Source organism: Nyctereutes procyonoides, unplaced genomic scaffold (genome assembly GCF_905146905.1).
Source record: "Nyctereutes procyonoides isolate TBG_1078 unplaced genomic scaffold, NYPRO_anot_genome, whole genome shotgun sequence".
In the NCBI taxonomy this organism is placed as follows: Eukaryota; Metazoa; Chordata; class Mammalia; order Carnivora; family Canidae; genus Nyctereutes; species Nyctereutes procyonoides.
This window is the reverse complement of record NW_026575129.1, coordinates 1345667-1366286: the sequence shown is the minus strand read 5'-3', so window position 1 is coordinate 1366286 and position 20620 is coordinate 1345667. Positions and strand designations below refer to the sequence as shown.

Genomic DNA, 20620 nt, shown 5'->3' with positions numbered 1-20620 from the left:
AAAGTCATTTTAGCTACCACACCTTTTAAAAAGAACCTGCTGGAAAACATGTCTTGCAGAGCAAGAGAAAAAATATGATGGATGAGACCGTCTCCACCCTCAAAAAATTTGCACTCCTGATACCCCAAAGTTAGGCAGGCTTCTCCTTGCTACACACACTGCAGCCCCTTACTACTTGGATAATTATAGAAGGTTTCCCAGGAGGATGGAAAACCTTTCATTCTTGCCCATTCTGTGGCAACTCCTGGCAGTTCCCTGAGCAGCCAAGGAGTTGTCTTTCTGGAGGCCTCCACCCCACCTCCCAGTTCTACTTGACCAGCATGTGGAGAGGGCAGGGATGGCGAGAAGGAGCATCAGGACTAGCATAAAGCAACATGAATAAGAACAGAGCTAGGAAGGGCAGATGTACACAGTTCCACCTCCAGGGAAGCAGGAGAACTGAGGTGAGCCTAATGAGCTGGATTTCAAATTTCCTTCAGAAAACGTGTTGTCCTGTAGTGCTCCAGATGGCCAGGAGGAAATCTGCAGCATTCTGTGCACCTGACTCAAAAAAAATCCAACAGACTCCTGTCCAGGTCAGCTCTCACCATCGGGGACTAACTTCCAGCCCCGCTCAAGGTGGTGGGTCAAAGTGGTCAACCCTTTTTAGCCACTCTATTTTTCTTCCTGAAAGAGATGATGACCTATCTGGTAAGAATTATGTTGAAAAGATGGATTTTCTATGCCAACACTGGTCAGGGTTTTTCCTCAATCAGTGCTCTACCATGAAAAGGTACCACTAACCAATGTGTGTCTTTCTAGGCTGAAAAAGCAATTTCCTCCTCTCTTCATGCCATAAAAGAAGGGCCTGTCTCTGGCACTGAAAATACTGTTTACAGAAAGAAGATTCCACTTCTAGGTTGTTTGGATGTGCTCATTCTTCCCTGCATAAACCTACTCCACCTCTATTTATGCCAGACAGGAAGTAAATGTGCAAGCAGAATCAATAAAAAGCAGCTGAAGGCACACATTCTTTGACTCTAATTAAGGTGGGATGCCCAATTCACAGCTGTTCCTACCACTGAAAATGTTTTTGTAATAAACAACGGAGTTTAAGAGGCACTTTGTCTCATGTTTCAACTTTTTTATAATTTACACCAATGTACTACCCAACTCTTAGCCTGCTTATCACAGGGTGAAGTTATGGATGGAGGTATGAAAGGCATTCCAGGACCCACCTCATAAATAAGGAGGCTGAGATGCTGAGATTGCACTTTGCCCAAGGTCGCTCAAAAACGAACAGAACCAGGACTAGGGAAAAGAAATCAACTATACAGTTCGTAAAGTGAGGACAACAAAATCTGCATGTCACCTCTGCACCTGACTTTCAGTCAAGGCCAAATCAGAACAGTGAACTTGCTCATTTTATTTGGATAATACAGCTCTGATAACAAAAAGGCTGTATTTCCTATTATTTCTGAAACTGTACACAAGGAACTGTCTTGTGAATGAAATTTAGAAAATGTCTGCCTAAGTAGAAGGAGCATCCTTCTCGGCCTTTATAGAACAGCAGAGACTTGGTCTTTAGCCCTGGGTATTAAGATGTTGATGTTGGCCTGACTTCCTTCCTATGTCTGTACTACCCACCCTCCTCTCTTGCCATCACCACCCTTGTAAAAATTAAGCACTATGAACAGGTCTTAACTCCATTAAGTCTCAAAATACGATGGCCAATTTCATCATAGTTCATCATTAAGTCCTTTATTACTAAGAGCAAAAGACAAAAGCGACACGGATGTGATGCCCACAGAGGCTGCGGGTTAGCAGGTGGCTTCCCAATCACTACCTTCTCAGCGCCTATTTTGGTTACTGAGCTTCATAAGCAAAGCAAGAAACCACCAGAAGCAGAGGAGGAAGTGGCTGGAATCCCCATCCCTCCAACACAAGCCTCCTGCAAAGATGCAGTGGTATTACCTGCTCCGCCCTGGAAAAGGGGAGTCAGGTGCATGTAGAGCTAAAAACAGCAAAGGAGAATGCACTGCCTGTCACTATTTCTGCAAGAATCCTGACAATTTCTGTTCTAAATAGGACTGCGGGAAGGAAACAGAGAGAAAAAAGCCAAATTCACCTCATTGGTGAATTCTTCGTTTCTACTCTCTTTAAAGCTTTACCTTGCTTCCAGCATACACAAAACACATCTATCTCTGTGCCCTTTCTCATCTTTGTTTGCCATGCTCAGAAGTTCCATGGAGGCCCCCACAGACTAAAGCATCGGGCATGTGGGACCTGCCCGGACCTGTGTGATAGCCGCCAGTCCTTGTGGCTATTTAACACTTCAAGCGCAACTAATCTGTGTTGAGTTGTGCCGGAGGAGAAAAGACAGTTACTTATCTCAGTAGTTTTATACAGCGATTATATACTGTAACTCTAATTTGGATATACTGGATTAAGTAAAATTTATTAAAACCACCTGAAAAAAAATAAAAAATAAAATAAAACCACCTGTACTTTTTTCTGTTGATTTGTTCATGTGACTACTACAAATGATGTCACTCCTGCCTGCACACCCCCCGCCCCCCCAACCATCCCCAGCTAAGCCTGACTACTTTCCTTCTGTTCTGTCTACAGTCAGCCTGGGAGGCATATCAGGAACAAGAAAACAATACTCCACCTACTGTTTTCATCTTTCAGTGTCTCAAACACACACAGGCCTACACCACATTAATGAATTTATTTCACTGACTCAGCCGCTGGACTTCTGTGTATCCCCACTTACCATTTACGTTTTCTGAGCCTTTTGCTACTCCATCCTCGAATCTGCCTTGTTGGTATGTGTTAGCCCATAGGCAGTTCTGATCCACCGAAAGCCAATTTCTACTTTGTGCAAACAGCACAGCACAGCCAGGAGTGGGTGGCTCTGTGTGCACAGGGGTCCTTTAAAATTCCTGTTCCATTAGGCCATGAACACAGAGCATCCACCAGACAAGCACCCTGCTAAAATGGAAAGGGGAGCAGCACCCGGTCCTACGTTGTCAAAACCGGGAGAAGCACGACCGGGCAGCGCGGAGGCTCCTGGGCAACAGAGTACACGTGGAACATGACTACAATCATTTCCACAATCAAATGCCAAGGCCGTCAGCTGGTCTGCGTTCCCCAAAGGGACTCACACAGTTAAGCAGTGAACACCACCATTATCCTCAAGGACTATTCCGTAGAGAGGCCTGGCAGCCGTCACGGCCCCTCCAGGCTAAACCGCCCCAGACAATAAAGCCCGAGCGGGACGTGAGATCACTGCATCCCTTGCTCAGCCAAACCGCCCTGACACCTGTCCCGTGCCAGCCCCGGGTGAGCACTGGGTCACTGAGAGGAAGAGACGGTGGCCTCAGGATGCTCCTCGGTGGCTGGGAGAGGACAGCGTGAGCAAAGAATTACCGTCAATTGTAGTAAGTGCAGTGGGAAAAGGACAGGAGGGACTGGTTAACCCCAGGAGATGCCAAGGGACGACGAGTGTGGACCGCGGTGGGAGCTGAGGAGGTGTGGAGGCCGCGAAGGCTGCGCGCGGGAATGCCCACGTCCACAGGACCTCCTGGCTTCCTCCTGACACACAATAAGCTCTGAGAACGATCAACGGAAAGAAAACGAGTATCCCTCGTGCAGGAGATGCCTAGGAAACAGCACCTAGAGTTACCACAGCAGGCTTAAGGAGGCAGACGCACGTCTGTCCGGCGGCAGATGGAACCCTGCATGCATCACCAATCGATGGATCATGACCGGCATTTCTGAGAAAATGAATTAGAACAGTACATGCCAGGGTGTGTTGTACAGATTAAAGGTTAAGCGTTGCTTTGTAAGGGTCCGTTGCTTAGTTAGACACATGCACACATCACCATACAACTATTTGGGGTCATGGTATAAACCTGTTACACTCTGGGCATCACCAGGTTTTAAAGTCACTTGCTTAAAGTGTACATCACAGTAATAAATGAATAACAGAAGATCTCTAAGGAGTCTGCCCAAAGTTAAATAAATCTAATCTTGTTTTTCAGTGGTTCCAGCCTCCTACTTAACTCTGACAGAAGTGCTGACCCAGAGCACTCTTGGATACGTTCATCTGTTTCAATGAGTCCTACCTACCAGACAGTCCTCTTCTATGCACCCCAAATCTACTAATTCCTTCTGATGCACCTCTGGAACTCTTGATTTGTTTTAAAAATGTAATACTCCTATATTCTCAACTTATTGTCTACACTTTCCCCATCTGCTTGACTTAATGGCAATTAAGTCAATTCATAATATTACTTCCCATAAAGCCGGGATGGCTGCTCCCTAAATTTCCTTAACTCACAGGACCAGGGAAGACAGGGTCAATTATCGCCCTTCCAGTTGAGCTTACTTTCTCCCGGGGCCATGTCCTATCACCTCTGTTCCAAGACCTCTCCCTCCACCTCATTTCTGTTTTACTTCCCAACCTTCCCAACCTTACCACTCTTCTCCTGACATCCAGGACTTTGCCCTTTTGCCACAATCACTGTGTTCCTCCCATGCTCACCTCTGCTTGGAGCCTTCAAGAAGGTGGAGGACCCTAGGAACACCCAAAGCACAGTTTGAAGACCTCCTCCTTCTTCATCCAAAGGTTTCCCTTCCATTCAACTTCAGCCACACTGGACCTTATCATGACCCCAGAATATTCTACCTTTAAAATGAGGCTTCTAAAACTCTGTAGCTTTCCATTTACCCACTTCTCTACTTCTTTTTTTAATTTATTTATTCATGAGAGACACACACACACACAGAGAGAGAGAGAGAGAGAGAGAGAGAGAGGCAGAGACACAGGCAGAGGGAGAAGCAGGCTCCACACAGGAAGCCCGATGTGGGACTTGATCTCAGGACCTCGGGACCATGCCCTGGGCTGAAGGCAGAAGCTCAACCACTGAGCCATCCTGGCATCCCCACACTTCCCTGCTTCTTATTCTGACAAGTCCTTCCCTTCATTCTCATCATAGGCAGTTCCTTGACTCTCCCTACTGCCCCACTCCCTCTTACCCATCCTGGCTTCATGAGATTCCTTACCAAGTTGGGACCTCCATGCCATTCAATGTCAGTGACGCTCACATATTAACACCCTGAGGTTCCTGTTTCTGTGACTTTCTCAGAGCCAACATGCCTGTCCCTGAGCCCAGCTGCCCTATTCATTTCCTTTCATCTTGTTGGAAAAATTCACATAAACACACTGGCTCCAGGAGGAAAACTCAAAAGCCAACCAAAGGTCTAAAAATTGCCCAGGCTTATTATCCAACTCTGGCTGATGTACTAGCACTTTTCCTACTGCAGCCGCTTTCATTCTTCCATCTTTCTCACTGCAGCAGAGAACACCCTCAATACCCTGGCCCCTCCCCCTCTGGTCACACAGCAAGAGGTATCGGTGTTCATCTGAGCTGGGGTGGGAAAGCCAGAGTTGCTGAGACAGCACCAGTCATAGATGCTGGTCTCTTCTCTCTTGAGAGAGTGATTCTCCCACTTTATGTGTGTAAACATTTATCTGAACCATTTGTTAAAATACAGACCCCAGGGCCCCACTTCCCAGAGATGGATTTGTAGGGTCTAGAGTAAACCTCAGAAACCTATATTTGCACAGGTGCCCTTGTGATCCTGATGCAGGAGGCAACTGAATTTGGGCATCACTTTCCAAAATCACTCTCTCTCAGGTGATGTGGCTGCCTCAACTTTTGTTCTGTGAAATCCTTGAGGCAGGAACAACTCTATTACAAATTAATTGAAGGTAAAAAAAAATATATCAATGACCATGTAAGCCAAGGAAGACTAATTGAGGAGAGTATGGAAATGACTAGAACTGAATTCCTGAACTCTTATTTTAGCATGTACAAGCTTCTCAGCAAAATGTAAAATAAACAACAAAAATGTGCAAATGGCTAACTTCCTCATACTATGAACTCAATATAAAACTAAAAGCAAACTTCAACTGAATTTACCAAACAATGTAAGTTTAATATTTTCATTTTTGTATATTTTCTCCATTGAGCTTTTTACTAATACTTTCTCTGATCAACATGAGTTGGACAAAAGAGCAATTGTCAAATGGCCAGGAGACTTTATCCCAATTCCAAATCTACCAGGAACTCCACCCTGGAATGGGTAAGTCAATGAACTTCTCTGAGACTCAGTGTCCCCATATACATAGTGGAGATTTGTACACTGCTAGAGGATAACAAGTGTTCAGACCAAAAAAAGCAATGGAAGAGCATTCTACATTCTACAATGGAAGATACAAAACAATCATTCTCTAGCTACCTTCTAGAATTGTGTTCCCCCAGCAGCCCTCCTTAGAGTTCCTCTAAGGCCTTGAATAATGACACTGTTTTATGAATTATAAGCATCACAGCATGAGGCAGCATCTGGTGGGGAGGTGCCTACAGGAAGGAAGAGACCTCAGCATGTTTGCTATTTGTACCTTTTGATGTTTCAATAAGAAGGCAGAGCATTTTCTCAAGCCAGTTTTAGTAGTGACAGAACCAAAAAGACAATCGGTAAATTGAATGTAGAATCCAGACCCAACCAAGAACAAAGAGGCACCAAAACTAGCCTGGGTGAGAGGAAAAGAAAGTCTACATCACAGAGAAGTGCAAATTTCTACTAAAATTCCAAGAAGTCTACCAGAAGACAGACAAGAGACAAGAAAGGGAGGGAGTATATAAGGTAAATTCTCCCCCAGAACTACTAGTCCAACTACTAGTTAAAACAAAACAGAAACAAGCAAACAAGCCACAGGAAAGGTTAAAAGAGAAAGAGAGAGAAGGAGGAGAGAGAGAAATTTTTTTTAAACCCAGCAGATGGTCCTACTATGCTGATTCCATCAAAGCTCAAATAGTGAAGGCTGATCAAGACCTAGAAAATAGGGGATCCCTGAGAGGCTCAGTGGTTTAGTGCCTGCCTTTGGTGCAAGGCGTGATCCTGGAGTCCCGGGATCGAGTCCCACGTTGGGCTCCCTGCATGGAGCCTGCTTCTCTCTCTGCCTGTGTCTCTGTCTCTGTCTCTGTCTCTCTCTCTCTATCATGAATAAAAAAAAAAAAAAAGACCCAGAAAAAAGCTAGTCTATATAGAACCCCAAAACCAAGGCCACCAAAACCAAAGAGTTCTGAACTTGAAGACATGATCAAACACATTAAGAAATAATGAGACAAAAATAAATAAATAAAAAGAAATAATGAGACAGTGTGTTCGTTTTTAATCATAGTCTTTGAAACTGACAGACCTGGGTTGGAATATTGTTTTCACTTGTTGGCTGTTGACCCTGGAAAAATTCCTTCAGTTTTTCCAGGACTTGTTTCCTCCATCTGTAAAATGGGGATAACCCTTTTTAAGTGGAGCGCTTTGGGCATTGTGCCTGGGGAGAGGCCACTCACCTGCTAACCCTACAGTAAAGTATGTTTGTGACCATGGAAAATGCCTCACCTGTCCCAGCTCTCCAACTTCAAAGAGCCTGGAAACAAATACAGACTTTGGGATCAAATATCAGTTGCTCAACTTCTCTTTGCCTGGAGATGATGAGTATTGATTTATATTTAAAAATACCAGCATTCTAAGAAGTTAAGCTTCGCTCTATCAGACCACACCTGACTGGCACCTGCCCAATACATACCCAAGGCTAGGACACAGAATATATGAAACTAAAAAAGGTCTCTCAGCTCTGTATTCCAACACCAGGCTCTTCTGACAGAGACTATACAAGATGTGTGGCTGAGTCAGGTAAGTCCAGCCTGGATCTGTCCCAAAGCATCTGACTTCCTAGTATCCTCTGTCCCTCAAATCTAGTTCTCTGCCAAACCCTGGGGCTTCTCCCTTCACATCTTTAATATCTGACTCTTCTATTCCAGTGCCATGAACAACCAACCCCCTGATTACCACCCAGCTGGACCTCAGCACCAATATTTCATGAATAATATTCCCCGAGGGCCCAGCTACAAGCAGCAGCCCCTGGCAGGCTGGGCTGGCTGGTACCATGCCTCCTCTTGTGCCATGGATACACCCCATTAAGCCCAAATCTTATCTGAGGTTATCCCCTGTTGGCTGGCCGTGAAGACTTGTTCTCCTTAGAGATTACTCCAACTCTCTATTTTTGATATAGACCTCAGGGGGACAAGCCCTGGGTGTCATAAAGGTCCTGGACCTCTGTGGCATGTGGCTCCCAAAGCAAGCTAATTGGAAAGCATGTCCAGACAGGCCACTCCTAGGAGACAGGACCTCCCCTCACCCAGGGGCCATACCCCGAGAAGGGCCTGTGCTCTCAACTCAGCTGTAACCTCTGCCCCACCAGCCTGCCAGCCACTGCATGGAGCCAGCCCATGTTTCATCTTGTTCCCCTGGACAGCAAAGGTGACATCAGAGCCAGGGAGAGAACAAGGAAGAAGGAGGAAATGCTATGGAAATATATGCGCTATTTAAGTTTTGCAAATGCAATTAAGATTCCTCAATAGGGACGCCTGGGTTGAGCTCTGTGTTTGAGCGCCTGCCTTGGGCTCATGATCCCAGTGCCGCATCAGGCTCCTTGCAGGGAGCCTGCCTGCTTCTCCCTCTGCCTATGTCTCTGTCTCTGTGTCTCTCATGCATAAATAAACTCTTTAAAAAAATAGTTCATTAACATTTTTCACAGAGCAACAACATGTCTCTTAATGGGTTGATGACCAAGAAAGGTATTTTCTTCCAAATTCCTAGTTTCTATCAGTGTCACTTAACAGCCATAGGTAGCATCCTTTGGAAAGAAAGGCAGTGAGGTCCAAACCTGTAGAAGAAATCCAATGGATTTTCTAAACCATTCGTCAGTCATAAGATTCATTTTCTTAAAGCAGTCCCAAATATTCAGTGTTAGGTAATCCCATATTCATCCTTCTCACTTGCTTCAACATTTGAAGCATTTCTCCTTTCCAATCTAATTCTCTACCTCCCTACTAGGTAAAGCCAGAGCTTGAGACTTGATCTCATCAATGAGGTGTCTTTTTGGTATCAGAGTTGTAAGCACGGAAACAAAAGGAATCACACCCGTGTTTTGTTTCTTTTCCAGGACACATATGAAACTGTCCCAGACTCACTTATACAAAGAACAGATTAGCTCACAGAAAGAGTTCTTTGAAGATAATATTTCTAAACAAGTCCATCACAAAACTCTTGAGGGAAGACTTTTGCTTTGTTTATTTTCAGGGGTAGGACAAAAAAAGTAAGCACACCAGAGGATTTGTAGCATTTTCTCTTTCCATAAAAAAGAAATATAATATTTCAGGAACTTCCTTGGGAAACAAACAGCAGCCCCATTCATAACCACTTGCCCAAGTATAATTTGCAAATTCCCTCTCCTTCTCTTGCCAAGATGCCCTCTCCCATTCCCTGACCTTCAAAATGGCTCCAGTTTGATTTCCCTCCTCAACCCAGTGTTTTCCCAAAGAGAACTCTCCATCTTAGATTTTTTGCACAGTTGTCCTAAAAAAACTAAAGAAATAAAGTTATTTTAAAAAGACTAATTTTCACTATTGAAATACATTTTGGAGAGGTTAATATGAAATCTACTCAACTTTTTTGGGAGGATTAACTCTTTTAATTTAAATGGCGGGATTTCTGGCATCATAAACTTTCAGGGACACCTGGGTGGCTCAGTGGCTGAGCACTTGTCCTCGGCACAGGGCATGATCCCGGGGTCCTGGGATCGAGTCCCACATCAGGCTCCCTGCCTGTTTCTCCCTCTGCCTATGTCTCTGCCTCTCTCTCTCTTGTGTCTCTCAGAAGGAAACTTTCAAAGTCCATATGAGCGGCAGACTTGTCTTAACAGCTCCATTTCAGCATAATACCCACAGCAAAGAAACTATATCAAGACAGCTTTCAGGGTCTACCTGAAAAAACTTAAAAATCCATTTGGCATTATTTAAAATGGCAGAAGAATGAAAAGCTTAGTCCAAAATAGTTCACAATTCAAAGATATCAAGGAATAAATAACCTTAGTACCATCATCATTTAGACCAAGACACTAGCCAAGTCCTAATTTGGGTTCTGGCAATATAAAGAGGATTTTCCCCCTTTAGTCTGGGGTCAACTGCGATAGGATATGTATACACCCTATAGAAGGCAGCTTGTCCCCTAATGTATTCTAGAAGTGGCCCTCTAGAATTCATGCCTTTCTGTAATCTTCTTCCCTAGGATGTGGCTTTAGTAACTTGATTCTAATGAATAGAACACAACAAACTATGGAACACCACTTCTAAGAATAGATTAAAAAGGGGCTCTGGCTTCCATCTTACTTGCCCTTTCTTTCTTGCTCACTGAAGGAAGCCAGCTGCCATACTGTGAGCTGCCCCACAGAGAAGCCCATATGTCAAGGAACTGAGGGAGGCCTGTGGCCAACAACAGCAATGAACTGGGGTCCTCAGTCCAAATGTCCATCAGGAACTGAATCCTGCCAACACCATGACTGAGCTTGGAAGCAGATCTGCCCTGCTTGAACTTTGTGATAGTCATTTATGAGACACTGAATGACAGAGGACCTAGTTAAACTATGAACAGATTGTCGACTCTCAAAAAGTGTGAGATAAATGTTCACTGTTTTAAGCTGCTAAGTTTTAGAGTAATTTGTTACACAGTTATGGGCAACTAGTACACATGCCAGATATCCTCTGTCTCCCCCCTAAAATATGATTGGCTCTTCAGGCATTCACACAAACTCTTTAGCTTATGGAGAAACACTGGGTCAAGAGCCACTTTATAAAGCAGTTAGAAAGAAAGAAAGAAAGAAAGAAAGAAAGAAAGAAAGAAAGAAAGAAAGAAAGAAAGAAAGAAAGAAAAGAAAGAAGAAAAAGAAAAGAAAGGAAGGAAGGAAGGAAGGAAGGAAGGAAGGAAGGAAGGAAGGAAGGAAGGAAGGAAGGAAGGAATCCCTGGGTGGCTCAGCAGTTTAGCGCCTGCCTTTGGCCCAGGGCGCAATCCTGGAGTCCCAAGATCAAGTCCTGCGTCAGGCTCCCGGCACGGAGCCTGCTTCTCCCTCTGCCTGTGTCTCTGCCAATCTCTCTCTCTCTCTCTCTCTCTCTCTCTCTCTCTCTCTCTATGTCTATCATAAATAAATAAATCTTTAAAAAAAAGAAAGAAAGCAGTTATCTCTCTTTTTCAGTCCTACAAATGTGCCTTTCATATTTCCCCTTGTTATTAACAGTATTTTGAGACTTAATTATCAAGTCCATATGCCCAGAAGTCATAATTTTATCAACTATGTGGCAATAATTTCAGCCATAAGTCATCTTAATATACAGGTGGCCTTTTCCTTTCTTCATTCAGCCAATCATTCTTTCATTCACTGAAAAATACTCTACGTCTTTCTCTGGGTAACTTCTAGTTCACTGTGGGATCATTCAGCTGTGTAGGATTCCCAGCTTCATAACCCATTGGGTCACATGGATGGCAGCAATCATCTAACTTCAATATAGAATTTTTTCACTGAGGCTAAGATTAAATTTTACCTTTAGACTAGAAGTCTAGCCAAAACATCTAGAATCTCAACTACCACGAATCTAATTCACATTCTACTGGTTACCTCCATGAAAACATACAGAAAACAGAGTACAACTAATCCTAATTAATGAGCAAAGAATAATAATCCAAAACTGGGCATTAAGTAATTCATTCAAGTATGTGATGGATAGGATGTCATGGGACCTTGTAATAGGGGTATTTGACCTACATGGACCTGTCAAAGAAGGACTCCCTGAAAAAGTGAGCTGAGATCTAAAGACCATAATGTCTAACTGTATCAACAGGAAAAGGGAATATTATATGCAAAGGTCCTGCAGAGGAGGAACATGGAAAAAAGGGTTAATGTGGCTGGATTATAGAGCAATTAGGGAACAGGGCACACAATATGAAACTGGAGTCCAGGCCATAAGGATGAGACTCTGCAGAGCTTATGAGGCCCTGTAAAAGGGTTTAGTCTTTATTCTAGGAGAACTGAGAAACCACTGGGTGATTTTCAATAGGGTTGGCCACAACAGATCAGAGTTCGGAAGAAATTCATCTGAATATGATACAGATTAAAGATTAAAGGAGCCCAGAGGAGTGGAGAAAGCAGTCAGAGACCATGGCAGTAATCTAGAAAGACAGGTTAGAAGCCTCGTACCCCCTCACCACCTTCAGGGGGCCTTGTGGTAAGGCAGAGAGGTGAACATGGTAGAGATATTTAGGAGAATGATAGGTTACATACAGGGAGACACTCATGTACACACATGCAGAGAGATTAACAGAGCAAACAAAAGTGAAGAAAAGAATTTTAAGCTCATGAGTAAAAGCTTTAACCAAACAGCTTTTTTGGGCACATTATTAATTGCTTGATCTAATTAGATCCAAGTGACACTATTGCACCTATTTATACACAGTGGGTGCTCAAAAACTATAAAATGAATACTTTTTGGACAAGCCATGTATCTCTGCCATACCTTCTACGACTATTTTGTCTGCAAAATGCCGTTTAGCCTTATTTAACAGCTTTACTAAGGACTTCTCCAAGCTAGTCTAGTCGAAGGAACTTTTCTTTCATAATGGTTTTAATAAGGTATAGTTTAATATAGATTATATACCACACATTTACCCTTTTAAAGTCTACAATTGGGTAATTTTTAATACACTCAGAATTATACAACCATCACCACCATCAATTTGAAAAGATTTTTGATCTTGCAAGAACAAACTTCATACCAATTATCACTCACTCCCCCACCCCTCTTCTCCCGAGCCTAGGCAGCCCATGATCTATGATCTGTCTCCACGGATTTGCCTTTCCTGGATACTTCATATGGATAGAATTATACAGTGAGTGGCCTTTTGTGTCTGGCTTCTTTCACTTAGTATATTCTACTATCCATCTGTGTTGAAGTATGTATCAGCATTTCATTCTTTACCACCAATTTTAATAGATTTAGATTCACAACAAAAATGAAAGATACAGAAATTTCGCATATATCCCCTGCCCTCACACATGCATAGTCTCTCCCATTATCAACATCCTGCACCAGACTGGAACATTTGGTCTAATTGACGAACCTAACATGGACTCATCGTAATCATCCAAATTCCATTGTTACATTATCCTTCACTCCTGGTGTTACACATTCTGTGTGTCTGGACAGATACATTTATCATTGTAACGTCATATAGATTATTTTTATTATCCTAAAAATTCTCTCTGCCCCATCTTTTCATCCTCCTCCCCACAAAACTGACAGTTTTTACTGTCTCCATAGTTTTGCCTTTTCCAGAATGTAATAGTTGGAATCGTGTAGGATGTAGCCACCTCAATTGGCTTATTTCACTTTGTACTATGCATTTAAAGTTCCTCCAGGGCTTATCATGGCTTGATAGTTCACTTATTTCCAATGTCTGGATATGCCACAGTGTATTTTTTATTTACCTACTGAAGGACATCTTGGTCATGGCCAACTTTAATTATTATTAAAAAAATATTTCAGGGGTACCTGGGTGGCTCGGTCAGTTAAACATCTGCCTTCACCTCAGGACATGATCTTAGGGTACTGGGATGAGCCCTGCATCAGGGTCCCTGCTCAGCTGGGGAGTCTGCTTTTCCCTCTCCCTCTGTCTCTCCCCCTGCTTGTGCGCTCTCTAATAAATAAAGTCTTAAAAAAAAAAAAAACCCTTTCATCAACACCCATTTAGAAGGTGTGTGTGTGTGTGTGTGTGTGTGTGTGTGTATTTAAGACTTCATTCCATCAGATAAATAGGAGCATGATAGCTGGATCGTATGGCAAGAGTATGTTTAGTTTTTAAATAAACTGTCAAACTGTCTTCCAAAGTGACTATACCACTTTGCATTTCGATGAGCAATGAGAGAGTTCCTGTTGCTTCAAATCCTCACAGTATTTGGTGGTGTCAATGTTTCAGATTTTGGCCATGCTGCTAAATGTACAGTGATTTCTTGTTTTATTTTGCACATCCTTGATGACATATGATGTGGAGCATCTTTTTCTATGCTTATTTGCCATTTGTATGTCTTCTTTGGTGATGTGTCTGTTAAGGTTTTTAGCTCATTTTTTTTTTTTAGTTCATTCTTTAAAAAAAAAAAGATTTTATTTATTTATTCATGAGAGGCAGAGACATAGGCAGAGAGAGAAGCAGGCTCCATGCAGGGAGCCCAATGAAGGACTCGATCCCAGGACTCCAGGATCATGCCCTGGGCCAAAGGCAGGCGCTAAAGCACTGACCCACCCAGGCGTCCCATAGTTCATGCTTTAATCTAGTTCTTTTCTTATTATTTGGTTTTAAGAGTTCTTTACAAATTTTGGGTCACAGCCCTTTATCAGCTATGTGTTTTGCAAATATTTTCTACCAGTCTGTGGACTTTCTTATTCTCTTGACATTGCCTTTTGCAGAACAGGATTTTTTTTTTTTTTTGGAATTTTTAAGTTTAATGAAATCCAGCTTACCAATTTTTTCCTTCATGGAGCATGCTATAGGTGCTGTATCTTAAAAACCACTGCCATACTCATTTTCATGTAAGTTTTATCCTTTCTTTTTAAAGTTTTGTACTTTTTCTTTTTCTATTTGAGGTCTATCTTATGAGGGGTACAATGGTATATTTTGTGAAGAGTATGGAGTCTAAGATCTAGATTCATCTTTTGCATGTCTAGTTGTTTTAGCACCATTTGTTGAAAAGACAACCTTTCCTCCATTGTATTGGTTTGCTCCTTAGTCAACAATTGACTGTACTTACAGGGGTCTATTTCTGGGTTTTCCATTTTTTAAAAAAAGATTCTATTTATTTATTTATCCATGGGGTGGGGGGAGAGGGAGAGAGAGAGAGACAGACAGAGAGAGAGAGAGAGAGAGAGAGAGAGAGGCAGAGGACACAGGCAGAGGGAGAAGCAGGCTCCATGCAGGAAGCCCAACATGGGCCTCGATCCCGGGTCCCCAGGATCACGACCTGGACTGAAGGTGGCGCTAAGCCGCTGAGCCACCCAGGCTGCCCAAGGATTTTCCATTTTCTTTCACTGATCTATTTGTCTCATGTTTCACCAAAGCCACTGTCTTCATCACTAGAGCTTTATATTAAATTTGATGTCCAGAAGTGTCAGTCTTCCATCTTTGTTCTCCTTTAATATTATGTTAGCTTTTCTAGGTCTTTTGATTCTCCATGTAAAATACAGAATCATGTTGTTAATACGCAAAAAGTAATGACATTTTGACTGACATTGCATTAAATCTATAGATCAAGATGGGAAGAAGTGACCACTTAATATTAAGTCTTCCTATCCATATGGAACTGGAGGGTATTATGCTGAGTGAGAGAAGGACAAACATTATATGGTCTCATTCATTCGGGGAATATAAAAAATAGTGAAAGGGAATAAAGGGGAAAGGAGAAAAAATGAGTGGGAAATATCAGACAGGGAGACAGAACATGAAAGACCCCTAACTCTGGGAAACGAACTAGGGGTGGTGGAAGGGGAGGTGGGCGGGGGGTGGGGGTGACTGGGTGACGGGCACTGAGGGGGGCACTTGATGGGATGAGCACTGGGTGTTATTCTATATGTTGGCAAATTGAACACCAATAAAAAATAAATTTATTTAAAAAAAACTGAAAAAAAAGTCTTCCTATCCATAAACATGGAATATCTCTCCATTTATTTAGTTCTTCTTTCTTCTACTTCATCAGAATTTGATAGTTTCCCTCATATAGAGTTTGTCTGTATTTTATTAAATTTATACTGAAGTAATTTATTTCTTGAGTGCTAATGTAAATGGAATCTTTTTAAATTTCAAATTCCACTTGTTCTTTACTGGTATGTAGTAAAGTGATAGACTTCTGTATATAATCTTGTATCCTGCAAGTCTGCTGCAATTGCTATTCCAGTTTTTTTTAGTTCTTTCAGGTTTTTTACATAGTCAATTACGTCATCTGTGAAGAAATCCAGTTTTCTTTTTTTAAAGATTTTCTTTCTTTCTTTCTTTCTTTCTTTCTTTCTTTCTTTCTTTCTTTCTTTCTTCTTTCTTTTTTTAAAGATTTTCTTTATTCTTGAGAGACACAGAGAGAAAGAGGCAGAGATAGAGACAGAGGGAGAAGCAGGCTCCATGCAGGGAGCCCAATGTGGGATTCGATCCTGGAAGTCCGGGATCACACCCTGGGCCAAAGGCAGACGCTCAACCGCTGAGCCACCAGTCGTCCCAGAAATCCAGTTTTATATCTTCCTTTCCAATCTGTTTATATTTTGTTTTCCTTTTTTATTTTATTGTATTAGCTAGAACTTCCAGTACAATGTTGAAAAGGAGTGGTGAGACGGAACATCGTTGCCTTGTATCTGATCTTAATGGGAAAAGTCTGAGCTTCTCAACATTAAGTATGATGTTAGCTTTAAGCATGATGTTTCTGTTCAGTCTTTCTCAAACTGGGGGTGTTCCCCTCTATTCCCCATTAACCAAGAATTTTTATCATGAGTAAGTGTTGCATTTTGTTAAATGCCTTTTCTGCACTGATATTTTGACATAATCATATGATTTTTCTTATTTAGCCTGTTGAAATGATAGGTCACACTAACTGATTTTCAAATGTTCAACCAGACTTGCACGCCTGGGATAAATCTCACTTGGTTGTAATTTATTTAGTATTTTTTATACATTATTGAATTTGATTTTATAGTTTTATAGATGAATAATATTTCATTGTAGGGATATACTACATTCTGTTTATTCATTAGTAGATGGACATTGGGTTATTTTCACTTTCTGCTCTTGTGAATAACCCTTCACTGACCACTTATGTGTAGGTTTGCGTGCACAGATTTTCAGTTTTCTTGTGTATATACCCGGAGGTGCAATCGCTGTGTCATGTGGTAACTACGTATTTAGTTTTAATAAGTAGCTGCCCTGGGGCACCTGAGTGCCTCAGTTGGTTGAGTGGCCAATTCTTGCTTTTGGCTTGGGTCATGAACTCAGGGTCATGAGCTCAAGCACTGTGTTGGGCTCCATGCTCAGCAGGGAGCTTGCCTGAGATTCTCTCCCTCTCCCTCTATCACTCTCTCTCTCAAATAAATAAATCTCTAAAAAAAGTAGCTGTACCATCTTGCAACCCAACCAGTACCTTCCCTCATCCTTGCAAATACTTGGTATTGTCAGCCTTTTTGATTATAACTATTCTAGTGTGAAGTTATAATTTACCTAACAGCTGGTATTAAGCACCCTGTCCTATTCTAATTGTACATTTGTATCTTATTTGGTGAAATACTATTCAGAACCTCTTCCCACTTAAAATTGGGTTTTTGCTTTTTACGTTGAGTTGTAAGAGTTCTTTATTCTGGATATAAATCATTAATCAGATATATGATTTGCAAATATTTTCTCCCATTTCATAGGTTGTCTTTTCACTTTTTAAATATCCTTTGAATCAAAAAAGCCTTAATTTTTGTGATGCTAATTTGTCAGTTTTCTTTTTTGCTTGTGCTTTTGGTGTCAAGTCTCAGAAGGAATTGTTTAACCCAAGATCACAAAGATTCACTCCTGTTTTCTTTTGGGAGTTTTGTAGTTGCCGTTCTCACATTTATATTAGATTATGCATGAAACAGGGATCCAAATTCAATTTTGTGCATGAGTAATACCAGTTTTCTCTTCTGAAAAGACTTTTTTCTGCACTGAGTTATCTTGATTGATTTTTGAGTTAAACTAAACTTGCATGTCTGGGATAAATCCCACTTCATGGTATATAATGCCTTATATATGTTACTGGACGTGGTTTGCTACTATTTTGTTGAGGATTTTTGTATTTGTATTCATAAAGAATGTCGGTCTATGACGTTCTTGAGGTATCTTTGTCTGGTTGTGATATCAAAGAAATACTGGTCTTAATACAATGAGTTGGGAAGTGTTCCCTCCTCTAATATTTTCTAGAAAGGGGATCCCTGGGTGGCTCAGCGGTTTAGCGCCTGCCTTTGGCCCAGGGCTTGATCCTGGAGTCTCGGGATCGAGTCCCACATTGGGCTCCCTGCATGGAGCCTGCTTCTCCCTCTGCCTGTGTCTCTGCCTCTGTGTCTCTCATGAATAAATAAATAAATCTTTAAAAAATAATATTTTCTAGAAAAATAGGCCAGTTTTTGATTACTAACTCAATCTTTTTGCTTGTTATAAGTCTATTCATATTTTTTTCTTTTTGAGTCAGTTTTGATAGTTTATGGATTTCTAAAATTTGCCCATTTCATCTAGATTATCTTATACTTATTTCTTGACTTATAATTGCTCATAGTAGTCCATCATACTTTTTGTTAGTAGATATCTCCTTTGAATGAAGTAACTTTTAAATGGTTTAATAATTATCCCAGAATGTTGAAATTAATAAAAGCAAAGTTAAATATATAATGGACTACTATAGTTTTGAGTTTTTACAAATTCTGAGTCACGGGACATGCAAACATAGCCTTCCAGCTCTCACTTCTAGAACGAAAAAAGAGAGGCACAAAGACAGAACCTATACATTTTTAGTTAAAACACACCGAAGTCAATTCAACTGAATTAAGAAACAAGACACAGCCAACCACACTTACACTGACACACACGCATGCATGCAGTATAATAAACCCACTATGACAAATTCCTAAGTTATGAACGTTGTAAAACAATCACACGCCAAACCCTCTCCATTTCTTGAATAGACTAAGTCTCGCCTTCATTTATTTCTTGAGTTCAAGGTCATCAGAATTCTATACCCCATGCTTTCTGAAATCATAGTTCACATATTAATATATACATATGTATTAATGACCACATAATTTTTATAGACTCCATGACCAAGAATCAGGTTGCCTGAAAGTCACAAAAAAATTCAGATCTTAATAAGATTCATAAATATGTATTACATCTAATCACTTCTTGTAAAATAAATCTATAAAACTATTTTAGAGGAGAAGTTGCATGTATATTTTATAGTCTTTTCTTTCAATGAAATTATTCTTAAACTTTCTTCAAAGAACCTGGGCTAATTGTTATGTTGACTTTTCTAAAACAAAATTCAACTACAAAGTTTTGAAAATGTTAAAGAATATGACAAGGCTTATTCTTCAAACTGTATTGATACATTTGATACATTAAGGAAAAAATTATGCTTATCACCATACACCTGACTGCCACTCTAGTTTATACAACACATGCCTTTATGATTTTAGTTGATTTTTAGGGGGGGAGGAATCCCATGATGTAGGGCAGGTGGCATTAACACATTTATTTTTTAAATTTAAGCATTTTATTTTATGACACAATGAAACCTCTTTACTGCATCTTTATCATCTCATTAGAGAGGAGACAAAACTGAAGTTCCCACAGGTTAGATGACCTGTCCAAGGTCACAGAGCTCTTAAGTGGTAATGCTGGGACCAGGAAATCCAGTCCAGTAACTCCCACTCACACATCTCCTCTGTGACACTGCTTCTCACTTAGAAAAACTAGAGGCAAAAACTTAGAATACAAAGTGTGTTTAAGAAGAAAGAAAATTTCCAGTAACTCTCCCTAAACTTTTTCTCTGAAAGCATGTTTATTTTGAATGTTTACAAATCACTCTCCTTAACTTTGTTATCAACTACTTGACTAAAAGCATGTTTTAAATAATCTTACTGATATTGAGTCTTCAGTGACCTGCAACCTGTCGACTTCACAGACCTATTTAAGAATCTTTAAAAGTTGGGATCCCTGGGTGGCGCAGAGGTTTGGCGCCTGCCTTTGGCCCAGGGCGCGATCCTGGAGACCTGGGGTCGAGTCCCACGTCAGGCTCCCGGTGCATGGAGCCTGCTTCTCCCTCTGCCTGTGTCTCTGCCTCTCTCTCTCTCTGTATGACTATCGTAAATAAATAAAAAAAAAAATGTAAAAAAAATAAAAAAAAATTAAAAAAAAGAATCTTTAAAAGTAATCTTCAGAGTTTAGAGCTACAAGATACTGTTGAAATATTAAACAACCCTGAAAAATCCCCTTTCGAGCAATTCTGAGGCTAACTTAGCTCGTGTGTCACTGAATGTTCTTCTACACAACACTGATTTAAAACTTCATTCTTCTAGCTCTGTAGATAGCTATTTATCAGTGATTAGAGATAATTCATACCAGTGGCCATTATCTAAATGTTTATTTTCTATATACTTAAGAAAGCTGGAACATATTATCTGTCCGTGGAACAATATCGCTGTTCGATTACAGCACAAAGCACTAAATCAGAATGTAACTCATGGCATATGGGCACGGTAGCAGCACTCACCCAGCATAGGACAAAGTTCTTCTGACTCCTCTGACACAGAGGCCTAAGTACAAATAAAGTTTATCTTCACTTTCTCCTCAGAGAAACCAATGTTTACTTGTAATCTAAAATGTCTTAGGGAGTCAGTGATTTTCGAGACCATGAATCCTCAGTGGTCACACACCCATGGGTTAAAAGAGATTGCAGTCGTTAAGCTACTCTAGCCTAGTGACCGATGGACTTCAGTCCAAATGATACTGTCCCATAGGGCATTTATCATTATCGGGGTGGGGGTGAGAGAAATACCTGCGGAAGCTCTGAGGGAAAAGGATCAAAGCACACTTATGATGAGCACTGAGTAAGGTACAGAATTGCTGAATCACATAC

The 20620-nt window shown here is 41.2% G+C and overlaps 1 protein-coding gene across 1 annotated transcript in view; it reads right to left on the bottom strand.

The window, feature by feature from the left end:
- The window catches only part of IQGAP2 (IQ motif containing GTPase activating protein 2), a 297908-nt gene that overhangs the window by 229388 nt on the left and 47900 nt on the right, over positions 1 to 20620 (bottom strand). The gene's annotated exons all lie outside the window — the stretch shown is intronic.